Source organism: Miniopterus schreibersii (assembly GCF_964146895.1).
Source record: "Miniopterus schreibersii genome assembly, chromosome: X".
NCBI lineage: Eukaryota > Metazoa > Chordata > Mammalia > Chiroptera > Miniopteridae > Miniopterus > Miniopterus schreibersii.
In genome coordinates, this window is record NC_138104.1 from 44371482 (window position 1) to 44389945 (window position 18464).

General features: G+C 32.9%; 1 long non-coding RNA gene across 1 annotated transcript in view; it reads right to left on the minus strand.

Moving 5' to 3' along the window:
• The window catches only part of LOC308550777, a 31325-nt gene extending 24284 nt beyond the window's left edge, over positions 1 to 7041 (minus strand). Inside the window, exons 1-2 of the long non-coding RNA XR_013997963.1 lie at positions 6940 to 7041; positions 6460 to 6495 (exon numbers count right to left, since the gene is read on the minus strand). This is a non-coding gene — a long non-coding RNA (uncharacterized lncRNA). The remainder of the gene's footprint in view (positions 1 to 6459; positions 6496 to 6939) is intronic.
• Positions 7042 to 18464: the final 11423 nt, after the last annotated feature.

Consider the following 18464-nt stretch of genomic DNA (forward strand, 5'->3'; position numbering starts at 1 on the left):
AAAGTCACTAATCATCAGAGAGATACAAATTAAAACTACAATGAGGTATCACCTCACAACTGCCAAAATGGCTACCATTGACAAATCAACAAACAACAAGTGCTGGTGAGGATGTGGAGAAAAGGGAACCCATACAATGCTGGTGGGAATGCAGACTGGGGCAGCCACTGTGGAAAACAGTATGGAGTTTCCTCAAAAAATTAAAAATGGAACTGCCATTTGACCCAGTAATCTCACTTATAGGAATATATCCTAAGAATCCCAAAACACCAATCAGAAAGAATATATGCACCGCTATGTTCATAGCAGTGCAATTTACAATAGCTAAGATCTGGTAACAGCCGAAGCAAATAAAGTTATGGTACATTTACACAATGGAATACTACACTATAGTAAAAAAGAAAGAAATCTTACCTTTTGCAACAGCATGAATGGACCTGGAGATCATTATGCTAAGTGAAATAAGCCAGTCAGACAAAGGCAAATACCATATGATCTCACTTACATGTGGAATCTAATGAACAAAATAAACTAACAAAATAGATCCAGAGACTTAGAAGCATGAACAGACTGAGGGATCTCAGAGGGAATGCGAGGGTGGGGGAGTGAGTGGGGAGGGATTAATCAAAGAACTTACATGCTTATATGCGCAACCTATGGACACAGACATCGGTATGGGGAAGGCTGGGGTGGAGTGGATGTGGGGTGGCGGGGATCAATGTGAGGAAAAAGGGGACATCTGTAATGCTTTCAAAAATAAAGATAAATTTTAAAAATTAATAAACTGATGAACAAAATAGAAACAGAGGCATGGATACATGGAACAGACTGACAGCTGTCAGAGGGAAGGTGTGAGGTGGGGACTGGATGAAAAAAGGTGAAGGGATTAGCCAAAGAATATATATGCATAACCCATAGACACAGACAATTGTATGGCCAGTAGGTCCGGGGGATCACGCTGAGTGGAGGTGAGCAATGGAGGGTAAAGTGGGGACATCTCTAATAGTATCAACAATAAAAATAAAGTTAAAGAAAAAGAAGAGGTAAAAGAGATTCAAATCATGAGATTCAATCAGCTATTGCTGGCTTTAAAGATGAAGAATGGAGGCTATGAGGCAAAAACTGTAGGCAGCCTCTAGGAGCTGGAAATTGCTCTCAGTGACATCCAGAAAAGAAAAAGAGGCCTCAGTCCTTACTTACTGTAAGGAACATAAATTCTCCCAACAACCTCAATGAACAAGAAATGGATTCTCCATTAGTACATCAAGAAATGAAAGCAGGTCTGCCGACAACTTGATTTTATTCTACAGAAACTCATACTAGACTTTTGATCCACATAACTATAAAATAATAAGTTAGCATTGTTGTAAACCTCTAAGTTTGTGGAAATTTATTATGACAGCAATAGAACACTAATACACCTGGAATTATCTATTTCAGGGTTACTATTGAGACGGATGCCTCCTGCTACCATCTCCATGCCTCAATCTCCTCCACCTCAGACTCCCCATTTTTCTTCGTTTTCCCTTCTTAAGGTTTTCTATTCCTATAATACTTGGTGGTGTTTTATTGTTTGCAAATGTATTCAAAGTCCCAAAGAAAGATGCTATAAAAATACCACAAATAATACCAAAGATATCATTCAACATGCAGACCTTTACATTTAAGCAGAATTTATATGTAGTAATCATTTTAATAACTGCTACTTTGTTACAGTGAGTTCCTCTCTGTAATTAATGTTTAGTGAGTTAACAGGCTTGAGGTGAGTTTGGCTTTTTTAGATTCCACATATAAGTGATACCACAGAGTATTTGTCTTTCTCAGTCTGACTTATCTCACTTAGCATAAGGCCCTCAGGGCCCATCCGTGTTGCAAATAGCAGGATTTCACTCTTTCTCATGGAATATATGTATGTGTGTGTGTGTGTGTGTAATGTTTTTATTTCCTTTGGCTATATACCCAGAAGTGAAATTGTTGGATGAAATGGTAGTTCTATTTTTAATTTTTTCTGTAGTGGCTGTACCATTATACATTCCTACCAGCAATGCATAAGGTTTCTCTTTACTCCACATCTTCAGCAACATGAGTTATCTCTTTTCTTAATGATAAACCATTCTAACAAGTGATACCTTATTGTGGTTTTGATTTGCATTTAAGAAAAGGCAAACTCATAGAAACAGAGTAGAATGCTGGTTACCAGGGGCCAGGGATGGGGGCATGGGTGGGAAAATTAGAGATATCTTAGTCAAAGTTTACAAGCCTGCAGTTAGAAGATGAATAAGTTCTGTAGATCTAATGCACAGCATTGTGATTGCAGTCACTAATACTGCATTATATATTTCAAGGTTCCAAAGAGACTAAATATTAAATGTTCTCTCTCACACACACACACAAAAATAATTGTGTGATTGATGGAGGTGTTAGCTACTGCTAAAGTGGTGATCATATTGCAATATATAAATGTATCAAATTAGTATATTGTACACTTTAAACTTACACAATGTAATATGTCAATGGTGCCAGGTAGATACTTGAAATATTGGGTGGAATCACTTTGTGAAAAATATGGTTGTCTAACCACTATGCTGTATACCTTAAACTAATACAAAATAATATGATGTATACCTTAAACTAATACAAAATAATAATTAATGTAAACTGTAATTGAAAAATAAAATTTAAAAAAGGGATAACACTCAATTTAAAATTATTCTTGGTAATACCCAGAAGCACTTACAGACTTTTAATAAATTAATGATACTGTTTCCAGTGGTATACTAAAGTTGGCTCTAGGTTAGTTTGCTAGAGGCAATTGGTAAATTGTCAGGAATTTTGCAAGCTAGTTATTAAATACAGCCATTATTAAAAATAAATTTATGAAAGTGATGGATAAATATATAATACAGATTAAATTTAAAAGTGTGACTTTCATGTCTATAGCTGTTGTATTGTGGATTTCATGAAAAGTTGAGTAAATATTTTTGAGTTTTAACAATTATAATTTGAACAAGGAAGTAACTCATGTTATTAATGAAAGTGTGAACTTTCAATAAACATCTTCATTGTTTCACTTTTGTTTATGTAATAACAAAAATATCACCTAATATTCATGGTAAAATTATATTCATTTGTTAATTGCAAACACAGTTGGCTACAATAAAAGGATTTATCAAAAATTAATGAAAGCATTCCCTGAAAATCAACTGGCCATGTGGAATTTACAATAAAGAATAGTTTGTATATTATTATTTGTAAATTGTGTGTTACATATCTTTAATATCAGTAAAATTTCTATATTATGCATGTTTTCTATCATATGTATATTTATATATCATGCCCTTTTTTTTCAAGACAGCCAGTTGTTACATCTACCAGCTTTATCATTTCATTTTATCATTAATTTTCACTAGTGCTTTTCATTTTTTTAATTAATTTTTATTCATTGTGCCTAAAAATGTTAGTCTTTAATATATAGAAGCAGAAGAGTAAATACAAAGTTCATACCATCTAAAAAAGACATAACATCGAAGGGTAATAAGAATCCTGAGTGTTTTGAGATGTGATGTATGAAGTATGGTGATAACAAAAAATGTGGGAAAAGGAATCTATAAAATGACTGTACACAAAGCCAACAGTATTCTCTTTGGGCCTTATGAGTCAAGGGGTTAGGACCGCATATTAGAATTTGACTTCTCAACACCTTTAACTCATAGAAATCCAAAGCAGAATCTTCTTTCACACCTCTATAGGAAAGACTATGGTCTTTCATTATCTCATAGACACATGCTGTGCTTTCCAATCTGTTTCTTTGCTCAAACTCTTTTTTTATAACTTGGGATGTTCCTTCTTTAGAAACTCCTAGTTGAAGAGTCTTATATCCAGAAGACCCCTAGGGCCTTGACCATCAGTTATGAACCCACTAATGTCTGTTCTAAGAAGGCTAAAGTTAGTCTTTTCTTTTTTTTTAAATAAGACTCTTTGTTGTCTGTTCCAATACCCCAAAATGTATGTATTATTTATGTATATTGGCCTCACCAGAGACATCCTTGCCCCTTGTCTGAGTAAGGAAGAATATCATTTAGGAAAGAATACAAAAGCATTTTGTAAGCTTGAAATTGTATGTGTACATATATATAATTATATGTAGTTATATTTATTTATTTTTTTAAAGATTTTTAAATTGATTTTCAGAGAGGGAGGAAAGGGGAGGGAGAGAGAGAAACATCAATGTGAGAATGAAACATCAATGGGCTGCCTCCTGCATACCTCATACCAGGGATCAAGCCCGCAGCCTGGGCATGTGCCCTGAGCAGGAATCAAACCCGCAACATTTTGGTGCGTGGGACTACACCCAACCAACCGAGCCACACCGGCCAGGGCTGTAGTTATATTTATTTATATATGAATGTTCTATAGATGGTAAAACTTAAAAATGCAAGCTGTTAATATTATTGCTTTTGGTGTTACTGTCATAATTTTTCAAGATGGCTGGCCTCTTTTCCTTTTTATTCTTACCACCTGTTGTTTTTTACGAGTAACAGAAAGAGGATTTAATTGCCTGAAATAAACTAGGGAAGTTAGGAATGCTGAAAAATTAATTGCAGAGCTAACATTATAGATAGTCATTAAATTCAAGAAAGGCCTTTAATGGCTGTCTGATTTTAATCAGTTAGGTTTTTGCACAAGGGAGTGTTTGAGGATAATACTGAGGAAAAATTGTTCTGGCTGAACTATGTAGCATGGATTGGACAGTAAGCCAGAAGGCCATAGGCTAGAGCTCTTGAATAATTAATTATGATAATAATAATAGCAAAGATGAGCAGCAAAGGAGTAGAAGGAAGAGAAGGAGGGGAAGAGCAGCTGCAGCTAATACTTATTAAGCACTATATATAAAAAATAAAGGTGATTATCTCAGGTAATATTTACCAAAAAAATTTAGCATTGTTATTTTTTCCATTTTGCAGATAAAACAACCAAAACTCCGAGCCATTAAGTAATGTGAGCAAGGTCACAATTAGTATGTTTTATCTGGAATTTAAACCCAAGGAATCTGACTCTAGAGCTTAAATTCTAAACCACTCTGTTGAATAATTTAGACACGTGATTTCTTTGAGGCTGTCAATATACCCAACTATGGGAATATATTTCTAATAGCCTTGAATTAAAAACAAATAAAGAAACAATCTACAACCACCAGAGGTATGTGTGGATGAATTCACGTGATGGCCCAAGGTAAGATTAATTCAAACAGCATTTTGACAGAATTTCACTTAAGAACTCTAAATTTGATGACAGTTTACAATTGCAAATGTATTTGTCTTTTCCTATTGGGGACTATTATACACACTAAAAATTATGCTGTAACATTAGGTTGAAGGTGATTAAAACCAGAAAATAAGGGAATCCTCAAGAATCTCAGAACTAAGGACATAACTCAGAACTATCGATCCTCAAAAGTAATTAAACAGAGATACTCTTTACAAACAATCTAGGCTAGGTTCAAGATATTGATCTTATTCACTCATACAAAGGATCATCAGATTTTCTAATTAATCATTTACATGTCCAATTTAATCCCACCAAGGATGATAATGACATGTTTTTTTAAATCCATAAATTATGAACTATACATAAACAGTCTGTACTAAGTTGACCGCCTACAAGAAAATTTACCAATGAATCTCTAAGTGTCCTTTCCATACCTGCAGTGCCTTAATCATATATACAATATTTTTTTCTGTTAACTTATGTGACTAAAATGGATAAATCATAATCTCTTTGATGAAATATATCCATGCTTTAATAGTCCCTCTGTGTATTCACTTGCAAACTCTTCTCACCTGCACTTCTTTGGTATAATAGTAAATTAATTATGAGAAGTTCACTGGTAAACAGATGTATCCCCTACAAAGACATGGAATTCCCACTATTTAGAAACTCTTACACACTATCAAAAACACTAACTTATAATTGTCCAGCAATAATTTGGACAAAATTATACACTATATCTTACACACAAACACACACACACTATACCACACTTCACACCACACACACAGTTGAAACACTAGAGAAAAGAAGGGAGATGACAAGTTATCCAACTACCATGACATTGAAAAGCTCAGAGTCAAACAAATCAGGTGCTATAACTTTTACTGAAACAGAATTAAATAGTACCCATGCAAAGTGAACCAATTAGTCATCCATATATTTCTAGCTGGATATTTGCTTTACTGAAGAGAAAAGATCCTATTTGACTCACTTCCCCACCCCCCATATTATAGGCAGCTTTTAATAGTAGCAATTCCAAAGCAATTTAGTAATTATATTTTGAACCATAAAATTAAATAAGCTGAATATATCAGTCTCATCATACTTAGGTCCTTAGCGTTATATCAAAATACTTTTTACTTAATTATCTTTGATATATATTTTTTGTTGTTAGTATTTTTTTCTCACCTGATCTTCATGCATAGCTTGCTCCTCAACTTTGGCCTAAGGGGAAAAAATCAAAATAAGTTATGAAGAAACAATAGTCAATAAAGAGGAAATTGGATTTTAAACAAGAAGTTAAGCTGTTATAAAAGCAAAGATAGGATGAAATAGGTGGGTAAATTTTGCACAGTTTCAATTACATTTTCGTGGCAATTAGGTTTAAATGCAGTAAATCATATTATTTTAGTGCAGTTATTTAATCATCTACAAATTGATGACCTCTAACCAACATTTCTACATTTTATAAAATATTTATGCTTGGAGAAAGTTTGGAAAGCAGCTCTTTAAGGTAAAAAAAAAAAAAAGTACCTCTTAAGCTTCTGGCATCTCCTCATTCAAAATTACTAATCCTCCTTCTGAAATATATACATACATACATATATATATGTATGTATGTATATATATATTTTAACTTCCACTCCCATACCCTGAGATAAAATTCACCTGAGTCTGGAGACTTGCACTCTTGGCAATTTCATATCTCAGGAAAAAAAAACATGATAAGAACAGTTTTTCTGGTCCAAATCTTGACTAAAAAAGAAGTCATAGAAGGCTTGGGAAAGAGTGACCATGTCATCTTATAGTTAGTAAGTAGTAAAGAAGGAAGGGAATGGTAGGCATAGTCAGACACATGTCTTGCTATTAATAGAATGACATTTCCAGCAGCTGTCCAAATAGTTCAAGTCCCCCATCACAACTGTAAATTACTTCAGTGTCAATATAAAAATCAACCAGCTACCAATTCTGGAATTTTAATAACTGTGAATGAACTTGAGGAACTTCCTGGTCTGCAGGCTATGTAAGTAATAAATTACCTAGTGAGATAGCAACATAATTTTCTTAAATTCTGGCTTACCATGCAATCTTCCACTGTTGAATCAGATATCTAGTCAAACAGTTGGCCAGACATTAATATTTGTATTACACACATCTTTAGTTCTTATATTTAACTTTAATTTCTATTAATAAGACTACAAAAATGAGACTGTAGAAGAATCACCAAAAAGATAGTGTTATTTGGATTGCATGGTTTTATAATTATTTAAGGTTTTTTTCTCATGGAATGCTGAATAAGACAGGAAGATGATTTATTTGCAAACAGATTCCGACAGTAAGGCACAACAAGAATTGTAAAAGTTAACACATGAAAATGGGTTGCATAGGTTCCCTTCACAATACAGAGGCACACATTAAGCTCTGGATAAAAAGGTTTAAGTATTTGAACACTGAGTTTAGATCAACTTCAATATAATTATAACATAAAGAATGAAATTAAGATAAAAAATGATAATGTTTTAGAACATACAATTAGTTATCCATAACTATGGTTTTACAGAAGCCAGAACAAGACTATGTCCAATTTAAATTCATAAGCAGTCCCTAATTATAAAACTTGTCTTTCCTATTATTATGCTGTGACACATTTATTTAGATATCTAGCTATTTCTCTTTTCCAATACACTTAAAGATCTTTCATTATAATGCAAGTTTCTCAAATTTGCCATCCATTAATACATTGCTATTATGTTCTTAGTAAATAAATCCACTGAGGGATTTTTTTCTCTTCAACCAGTTTAGAGCTATTGAAACTTAACTTTATTGTACTAAGAAAGAAGATGGAATAAAGGGCATTTTAATGAAAAGTCTGCACATTTGAGAAAGTTTTGTGTTTCTTGAATGGGAGATGAAGATTTTAAAATTTTGTTCTTAATCTCCAAAGTTCATTGAAAAAAAATTAACTTGAATGAGTTAAGTTTTGAAGCCAAGAAATCAGTTACGATCTTTCCTTCCAACTACTGAACAGCAAACCATCTGCTTTGCCACCATTTAAATCACATTCCGTTCTTCTAAAGTGGTTACAACTTATAACCATTTGTTATAGCAACGTGGGACTAAGGGGCAACTGGATATATTTTTAAAAGAGCTTCACAGTAATCTCTGTATTTCAGAGTTGAAGGAGGGAACAATAGCTTCAGTATCTGAAAACATTGCTTGTCAGTCTGATTCCACTGCAATTTTTTAGTGTACTTTAAAAATTAATCCCACCATGAAAATAAAGATAGACATTTTAATATAATTTTACTCAATATTTCAAGAGGAGTCACAGGAAAATGAACTTCCACAATGTCTAGTGTTCTATTCCAGACTTTAAAAGATATGGGATTTTGCACAAAACTGAGTGATAGTGGCATGAGGAAAGCAATAAAGTGTTTTCTTTTATCATTTTCTGAATTTTTCATAAAGAAAATAATCCATAAAATAAAATACTAACCCCCCACTTGATGGCATTTTCTGTACTGAAAAGTTGGAGACAGGAAGACACAATTTAAGTTTCTTATTATAGAATGATGGCTTCTGCCCCAGATTTACCCATGAGCTAGTTTTGAGGACAAACTTAGAAAATAAGACAGACATACATTAATTTTCCATACAATATATGGAAAAACTTCTTTAGATTACAATATGGGCTTTTTGAAAATATGACTGTCACTCTTCTTCCTTTTTTCTATTTTTGCAAAAATTATATTCAACTGATTATTTCCCAACTACTATTTATATAAATGATCAATTATAAATCCTTGAAAAGACTCTCCAAACTCTCTAAATGGCACTGACAGTAGTTATGGAGCTCTGTGATACAAAGAGAACATATTGGAGAGTTGTAGTTTAATTAATTTAAATTATTTCATTCTAGAAAAAGAAACTTCCATACTCCTCTGAGAGCTAAATTTCTACTTCTAATGATATTACCTTATCATACTTGTCAGTAATTATTTTCACATAACTTAAACTTTAATTATATAAAACATTTTACCTTGCCCACAGTGCCCATATCTTCCCTAACTAGTAGTGATTTCTTGGCTCTTCTTATAGCCTCTAGATCTTTCTCATTCATTCTGTCCTCACCCATCTTTATCCTTTCTATGTTTCCTGCTTTGATTGGGTGGTGAAAATACTGAGCCAGAAGACCTGCATTCTAGACCCATTGCCATTATTTATTAATCAAGCAATCATGGATTAACACAATTAAACTCTATAACATTCTGTTCCTTCATTTATAAAATGAGCATCGTATCATCTATCCCTGATATTCTTTTCTTATTTTTACTGCATCATTTTTTAATTTGTATATATGAGTGTATTTTAGAATGTCTGATGTTGTTTTCTTATCTCTCCAAGTTGTTAAAATCAGACAAGAATATGAGATAGTATTTCATAAATTATTCCTTGCTACATAAAATCAAGTGGTATTATTATTATTTCAAAAGCTATAACTTGAACTTTCTGATATTCTCCAACAACACATGTGAAGGTTTCCATTATGGTGTTAGTCTTCAAAATGATGTATCTCAACCTGATGTCCCACCTTCTATCACACATAAATCATATTTGCAATCTATAAAATTGTGATACAGCATGTGCTGAAAAGAATGATTATTTTGTACCATTATTTCTTCTTATTTCACCCCACAAGACTGGGAGACAGTAAATATATCTATTATACAGATACAAACACTAAGAGCCACTAAAATGGGGAGACAAAGAAACAACCACCAAACTAAAGAAAAGGAAAAATTGCCAGAAAAAGACCTTGATGAAATGGAGTTAAAGCAAGTTATCAGAAATAGAGTGCAGAGTAATGGTTATAAAAATGCTCAAGAAAATTAATGAGAACAAAAACACACATAATGGAAAGGTCTAGGAACTTAGTGAAAACATGAAAAAAGTGCTAGATATCATAAGAAGCAGGTAGAAATGAAGAATACTATATCTTACATCAAGAAAATGTTGGAAGAAATTAAAAGCAGGCTCAATGAAGCAGAGGGTAGAATAAGTGACCTAGAAGATAAGGTAGAAAAAAACACTCAATCAGAAAAATAAAAAGAAAAAACACTTAAAAAGCATGAGGGCAGACTAAGGGAGCTTTGGGACAATATGAAGCGAAAGAACATTTGCATCGTATGTGTGTTAGAGGGGGAGGAAAGTCAGCAAGGGATAGAGAATTTGGTGGAGGAAACAATCAAAGAAAACTTCCCTACACTGGGTAACGGAGAAAGCCACACAAGTTCAGGAAGCACAGAGGGTTCCAAGCAAGAGGAACCATGAGATCCACTCTGAGACACATCATAAATAAAATGGCAAATGTTAAGAACAAAGAGAGAATATTAAGGGCTGAAGACAGAAACAGGCAATGACCTACAAGGGAACCCCCATAAGTCTGACAGAAGATGTCTCAACAGAAACACTTCAGGCCAGAAGGGAGTGGCATGAAGTTCTCAAAGTAACGAAAAGCAAGAAACTATAACCAAGACTGCTTTATTCAGCAAGGCTATCATTTAAAATTGAAGGTGAAATAAAGAGCTTCCCAGACAAAAGAACCACCAAACCAGCATTGCAAAAAATGCTAAAAGGACTGCTTTAAGAAGAAGAAGGAATATTGAGAGAAAGGTACATTGGCATAAAGGGGAAAACTGGTTTTAAATAAGTTATATCAATAGTAACCTTAAATGTAAACAGAATAAATGCTCCAATCAAAACACCCAGGGTAGCTGAATGGATAAGAAAACATGACCCAAATATATGCTGTCTACAGAGACCCACCTGAGAGCAAAAGATTTACACAGGCTGAAAGTGAAGGGATGGAAAAAAATATTCTATGCAAATGGAAACAAACAAACAAACAAATAAAGCTGGAGTAGTGATAGTTATTTCTGACAAAATAGACTTCAAAATAAAGACCATCTAAAGGGATCAATCCAACAGGAGGAAATAACCCTTATCTACATTTTTAATTGTATCTTCTTTTATGGTATATTAAAAATCTGTATGCATGTTGTCCATGTATCCACGTTCCAGTTGACAATAAAGAAATTATGATGAATTTATATTAAATATATTCCAAGGACAATAATTATATTCCATGATTGTTTATGCCGCCTCTCATTTTTCAAGTCTCATCCCTCCATGAAAAAACAAAAGTAAAACAAATATACTCTCTTTTTTTGAGCTCCATAGATAGCTTTTATTTGCTTTTATTTAATGAATAGTCTTTTAATGATATATATAACACTGTGGTATTTAACAAATACACTTGAAATAATGTGTTAATTCTTTTTGGGAAACTTTGGATATAAGGATGACAAGTTAATTTTCTTGTATAGTCAGTAATACAAGTAGTGGTCATAAAGTAACTTTTTCCCTAAGAAATTATTTGTTATTCAGAGCCTGTCCCCTGACCACTTTTTCTGTTTGATTATTTTCTGCTCAAATTCTCTTGAGCATTTTTCTTCTAATGAAGTTATTATTGTTCTATCTTGGAAGCCCCAAATGTCCAGGTAAGATATGATATATGATATTATACTTGACTAAATTTTAGAATTTGATTCAGAAATAGCCTTACCAAAAGTAACTGCTCAACTAGTTTTATAAAAACTCATCTCTCCCAATGTCTGCCCAATAAATTTAATAATAAATAAATAAAATTAAAAACTCACCTCTTTATGACCTCTAGGAACATGTGCAACATTTTAGTTTAATTTGCCAAAATATTATTACAACTCATGCCTTAGGGTCCATATAGACTTACATAATGCCATACTTCATTGATTGGAGGAGGGGGATATTTTTGTATTTTAAAATCTCTAAATTCAGAATGTAATTGCTTATCCATGTGGGAAGAAACTATTGGACTAGCTTAAATTGTAGGATTCTTTCCTTTCATAGTGGTAAATGAAATAATGGCACACCTCAAGAGTACAATCTTATATTCAATAACTAGCAAACACCATGACAATCCTTGCATACTACCTGAACAAATATGGTGTTTGCTAGTTAATAGTCTCAGTGGATTATCTCTCTTAATGGGACACAAAGTGTTATGGAATATACATACTGTCTTACTCTTGTAAAGACTAACTAGAATATGAAGAAGAAGATACACAGAGACTTTATATCTGTAACACTCTCAACAATAAAAAAAATTATACAAAAAAAGAAAAAGTAGTATGCAGTGTTCATATAAACAAAGTAGAAGGACAAAATTCATCCAAGAGATATGACATATAGGAATATTTTAAAACCTACTAGAAAAAGTGATTTTGGCCCTGGTTGGGTCACTCTGTTGGTTAGAACATCATCATAATAATCCAAGGTTGTGGGTTTGATCCTCAGTCAGGGCACATACAAGAATCAACCAATTAATGCATAAATGGGTGAAACAACAAATTGATGTTTCTCTCTCTCCCTTCCTCTCTCTAAACTCAATAAATAAAAAATTTTAAAAATAAAGTGTTTTTAAGCTTGTCAAATGAAAATGTGGGAAATGAAATTCATAAGACAAAATTAGACATGACATTATTTGAATTACTCAAGTAATTAATGGTCCTCAATAAATATTTTTTGAATGGGTTTTAGTACGATCACAAACCTGACATAATAAAAACCTCCAAGCTTTCTTTATCTTGGTTAAATAGTTCTAGGTTAGCCTTTTGTACTTGTTACTGAGTTTTGGGTAGACTTTACTATTATAGAAATGGCAACATTATTTCTAGTTTCAAAGATATCTGTCTTGGATATCGTGTCTGGCCTTGATAACCATCATTTTTGATTGATTTATTGATTGCTTTACTTTTTACATGATCAGTAACATAGTCATTTATTATCATTATCAAGTATTTTATACTGTACATAATTATATGTGCTATACTTTTTTACGACTGGCAGCTCAGTGAGTTGTCTACACCACAGCACCACAAACATGTGAGTAATGCATTGCTTTATGACCTTAGGATGGCTATGGCATCATTAGGCAATAGGAATATTTCAGCAGCATCATAATCTTATGGGACCAGTGTCATATATGTGGCCCATCGTTGATTGAAGTGCCATTATGTGGTGTATGACTGTAATGTCATTTTTGAGTCAAACTATCACTTTTAATAATTTCACCATGTAATTAGGAAAAAAATAACTCACAGCATAGTATATTAATCTAGTTTGTAGTCCAAACCAGCTCTGAATTTGGCATATTTCATTTATATTAAAATCAATAATCAATATATCATAATGTAGATTTAGTTGTCTTCTCTATTACATTTGTCTATTAGAATAGAAAAATTGCACACCTACTTTCATGCATTTTTTTTTCTTTTACTTTGGCTGTGGAGTAATGTGGTGTTTTGTGGATGTGTGGGTGATGATTTGCTTTAAGCTATTTAAAGGAAACATAGAGGAATGGGCAAATAGATATAGGTATAGGTATACCTACATACATTAAATACCCATGGTCAATAGATAGTATTAAGTAGCCTGATTATGTTCCTTACTTCAGAATTAGAACACTACTGAGGAAACTACAGAAATTCTTTTAACACTTTCTGTGGAATCAAAACTTAAAAAAAATTCCAGTAATGGAAGGTTCCTTAATGCTTACGTAAGTCCAACATCTCACCAACTGCACAAATTCATGCAAAGCTATCTCCAACAACTCCATCTGATTTTAGGGACAATAAACTTACTATTTCCCAAGGGAACATATTACTATTAGAATTTTATTTCTTAAATTGAGCAAAATATGCTTTCTCATAAAATTCCTGCTATCATTTCAATTACGCTTTTTTCCATTTATAAATCATCTTTATTTTTTAATTACAGTTGTCATACATTATTATATTAGTTTGAGGTGTACACCCCAGTGATTATACATTACATAACTTAGTAAGTGATCATTGGGATAAATCTCACACTCATCTGACACTATACACAGTTATTAGAATATTATTGACTATGTTCCCTATGCTGTACTTTACATCCCCATAACTATTCTGTAACAAACAATTTGTACTTCTTAATCCCTTGATTGATTTTGAGCCTCAGTAGATATAGCAGTCCTCTCAATCCTTTGATCTTGTAAGAATTTGTGAGTTAATTCCCTAGAACCTCCATTTCTGAGAGGAAGTAACTTTAGGCAGAATATCCTTAACTTTTTCTAAGAATAGTGGGACACATATGCTCAAGGGAGAGCAATACTTAGCAACCATTTCAGAGAGTGCCAGCATTCAAATATAAAAATGAGAGGCATCCATAGAATTCTAAGGCAGAATAATTAGAGACCATATCAGTCATAATTACTTTTGAACTGGAAAGGTGAAATATTGCAATTTACTGTAGACCATATAGCAGACAAAAGCACACTTCTTGCTTTTAACTCATTTTAGTTAACTAGAAATACAGGCAATACAGAACAGTGTTATGCTCACCTTTATATTAATATTTGCTACTGCTTTTAATATGATATCCTGGTGTTCAGTCTGGATTACGCCAAGTTCCTTAAGTTTTTGCTGGGTAATGTTAAGTAGCTTCTCCCCATTGATTTCTGCTCTTTCAAAGTTTTCTCCATATACCAGAAAACTATAATCCAACTCTGAAAAAAGCATAAAATAAATAGAGTAAATGTCAAGGAAAATAAACACTATACACCTCCTTGTAAAGATAACTATACAGTTCTACTGGGATAGAATTGCTTGTAGCTCTTTTGTCATTATTAATGAGTTGTTCACACTTTTAATTCTAACAGCCCACCTTAAATTCATAATCTTTAGTTAAAAAGGCTTAGGAGGAACAAATTTTTGTAGGTTCTTACAGAAATTCTTACACATAAAATTTAATTAACAAAAGTGACTCTTAAACATGCAGGTACAGTCAGAGATTATAACTAAGAGCATATTCATAATATGTTATAATAATATCTAAGATGGACTTTTGAACAGATAAAATGTGATTTTTTATTTTTGACTGCTTTATGTTTGGAATTTTATCAAATAAGAATCTCTATAGTTAATATGTGTGAACTATTTTGGGAAGGTAAAATCTACCAAGTCAACAGTTTCATAACTATAATCAAAACAAAAAAAAATCCAAAATTTCTCAGGTATGTTTTAATGAATTGCTTATGCCATACCTGCAGATCTATTTTGAGAGAAATAAATAAATAACATAATACAGTGTATTGTATGATGGAGAAACAAATCAATATAACCTGACATAAAAGGTTGCTGAGTTATTAATAATTGAAGACATCAGGAGGCTAAATAAATTATGAAATTATCATTCATCTTTTGTTACTGATATTAACAATATGGAAATAGGAACAGCTTAACTTATGTTAGAAATGTGATGCTGAAATTCCCTGTGAAAGTGAGTGTGGTTAATATTCTGGGAATTAATGATATGAACTGATTGATACATAGTCCACTACTTTGCTTTCAAAAAATAATTAAGTCAGGAGAATGCTTACCTTTACAATATCTTTAGATAATTTGATAACTGATTAGATAATATAAATAAGATTGCATGAAGAATATTTAAACTGCTTTTTAAAACTTGTCAAGTAATTTAAAAGTATATGTTTCATTGTACTGATATGCTAATTAAATCATGTTTGTATTCATATCTATTTATTAAAGCCACCTAGAATAATCCTTCTATCAGTGCATATATTTTTTGAGATTTCCCATCCCCACCTGCTTTGGAGCTTTAGTAGAGAAAACTCTGCTCCATGCTGGAAAACAATGAGCAATATTATTCATAAAGTTGCAAAGCACCTACCTAAACTTTGGTGTCTTCCTTTCTCTCAGTTTATTTTTCAGGTTTATTATTTACTTTCATTGGTGGGATACAACTATTTGATTTAGAAGACTACTAGGTATATGAATGGCTAAATGTAAATCAGAAATATCAAGAGGTCTGGTGCAATTATGTCAAAAGAAATTTGAAAGCAAAATTTTCAGAAGACCTTACAGTACCTACTTAACTATAGTGATTAAATATGATAAAAATATAAACTTAAATTTGTATAGGTCAGTTTTCATGTTATCATTTGGCTAGGGGAAAATTATATATATATATTTATGTCCAATAGAATGAAATATATATTCTTATGGATGATGCTCATAGGTACTTAAAACTTAACTCAGTAACTATACTTGATTGAATGATTTATCAGTGGGGATTTTAAGCTTTCCCTTACTCTTCAAGTATGTATGGAGAGTGAATTATAAAGCCTTGAATATTTCACACATCCCAGGTTTCACATTCTGTTTTACGAACTGAAGCAGATACTTGCACTAGAATGTAATATACTGTCAACAAGATTGTAGGAATAAATTAAGGAATTGTAATGTATACACATGTAATAAAACAATCTGGCTCTACACATGACTGAGTATCTGATATAACAAATGCTAGTTATCTCTGCTAGGTTACTTTTCCTTTGCTTTTACAAACCCTTTTATTAAAATGTCCTTAGATGTCCTTTGCAGTACACTGCTGGTGGGTAATACAGACTGGTGTGATCACTATGGAAAACAGTAAGGAGTTTCCTCAAAAAATTAAAAATTGAACTGCCATTTGACCCAGTGATCCCACTTCTAAGAATATATCCTAAGAATTCCAAAACACCAATCAGAAAGAATATATGTACCCCTATGTTTATAGCAGCACTATTTACAATAGCCAAGATCTGGAAACAGCCCAAGTGCCCATCAGTAGATGAGTGGATAAAAAAATTGTGGTACATTTACACTATGGAATACTATGCAGCTGTAAAGAAGAAGGATCTCTTAAGCTTTGGGACAGCATGGATGGAACTGGAGAGTATTACACTATGCCAAATAAGCCAGTCAGAGAAAGAAGAGTACTGCATGATCTCACTCATATGTAGAATCTAATGAACAAAATAAACTGATGAAGAAAATAGATCCAGAGACATAGAAGCATGGAATGAACTGAGGAATCTCAGAGGGAAGGCAAGGGTTGGGGAGTGGGTGGGAAGTAATTAACCAAAAAACTTATATGAATGCATGCATAACCCATGTAGACAGACAACAGTGTCATGAAGGTCTGGGCAGGGGTGGGGGTGGGGTGGAAGGGGTCAATGGGAAAAGAGAGGGGACATCTGTAATACTTTCAACAATAAAGATAAATTTTAAAAAACTTCCTCAGAAAGAATATGGACCAGATAATGGGTAAGGGCCTGTAACGCGTTCCCTGGCTTCACCAACAAATAGACTGCATCCTTGGATCACTGGATTTTGGAGAAAGTCCATTCACCTCACTTTGGCCTTCATTTATACATGTGAGCTTTTGAGTCATTAATGACATAATTAACATGTTGGCCTGATTAATATATATCAGGTTATACGCATGAAAACTTTGCTAATCAGAGACATGGTAATTTCTTTTAAAGAAACATAAAGGCTGAGGAGGCTAAATGCAATGATGCATAAAATCCATGGCAAATATCCAAGAAGACATTTAGCAAGTCTAAGAATTAATTAAAGCTCCACAGTAAATCAGCATGTCCCTTCAAAGTGAGACCATTGATTAAAGGCAGACAGCTCATTCTCAATATCAACAACACAAACTTCCAGATTTTAAAACCATCTGTATTTTGATATCCTTTCTAACACACGTAGTGAAGATGTTCAAATTACTGCCAGTAATGAATTTTATGATTTAATACTTAGCTATCAACCTGAACATTTGTGACTTCCAAGTTGATTTATATGACACAGCCACTATGGAAAGCAGTATGGAGTTTCCTCAAAAATTTTAAAATGGAACTGCCTATGACCCAGTAATTCCACTTTTGGGAATATATCTGAAGAAACTTGAAACACTAATTCTAAAGATATATGAACCCCTATGATTTACAATAGCCAAGATTTGGAAGCAGCCCAGTGCCAATCAGCAGATGAGTGAATAAAAAACCTATGGCATGTTTACACAATGGAATACTATGCAGCTGTAAAGAAGAAGGATATCTTACCCTTTGGGACTACATGGATGGACCTGGAGAGTATTATGCTAAGGGAAATAAGCAAGTCAGAGAAAGACAAGTGCCATATGATTTCACTTATATGTGGAATCTAATGAACAATATAAGCTAACAAAGTGGAGAAAGACTCATG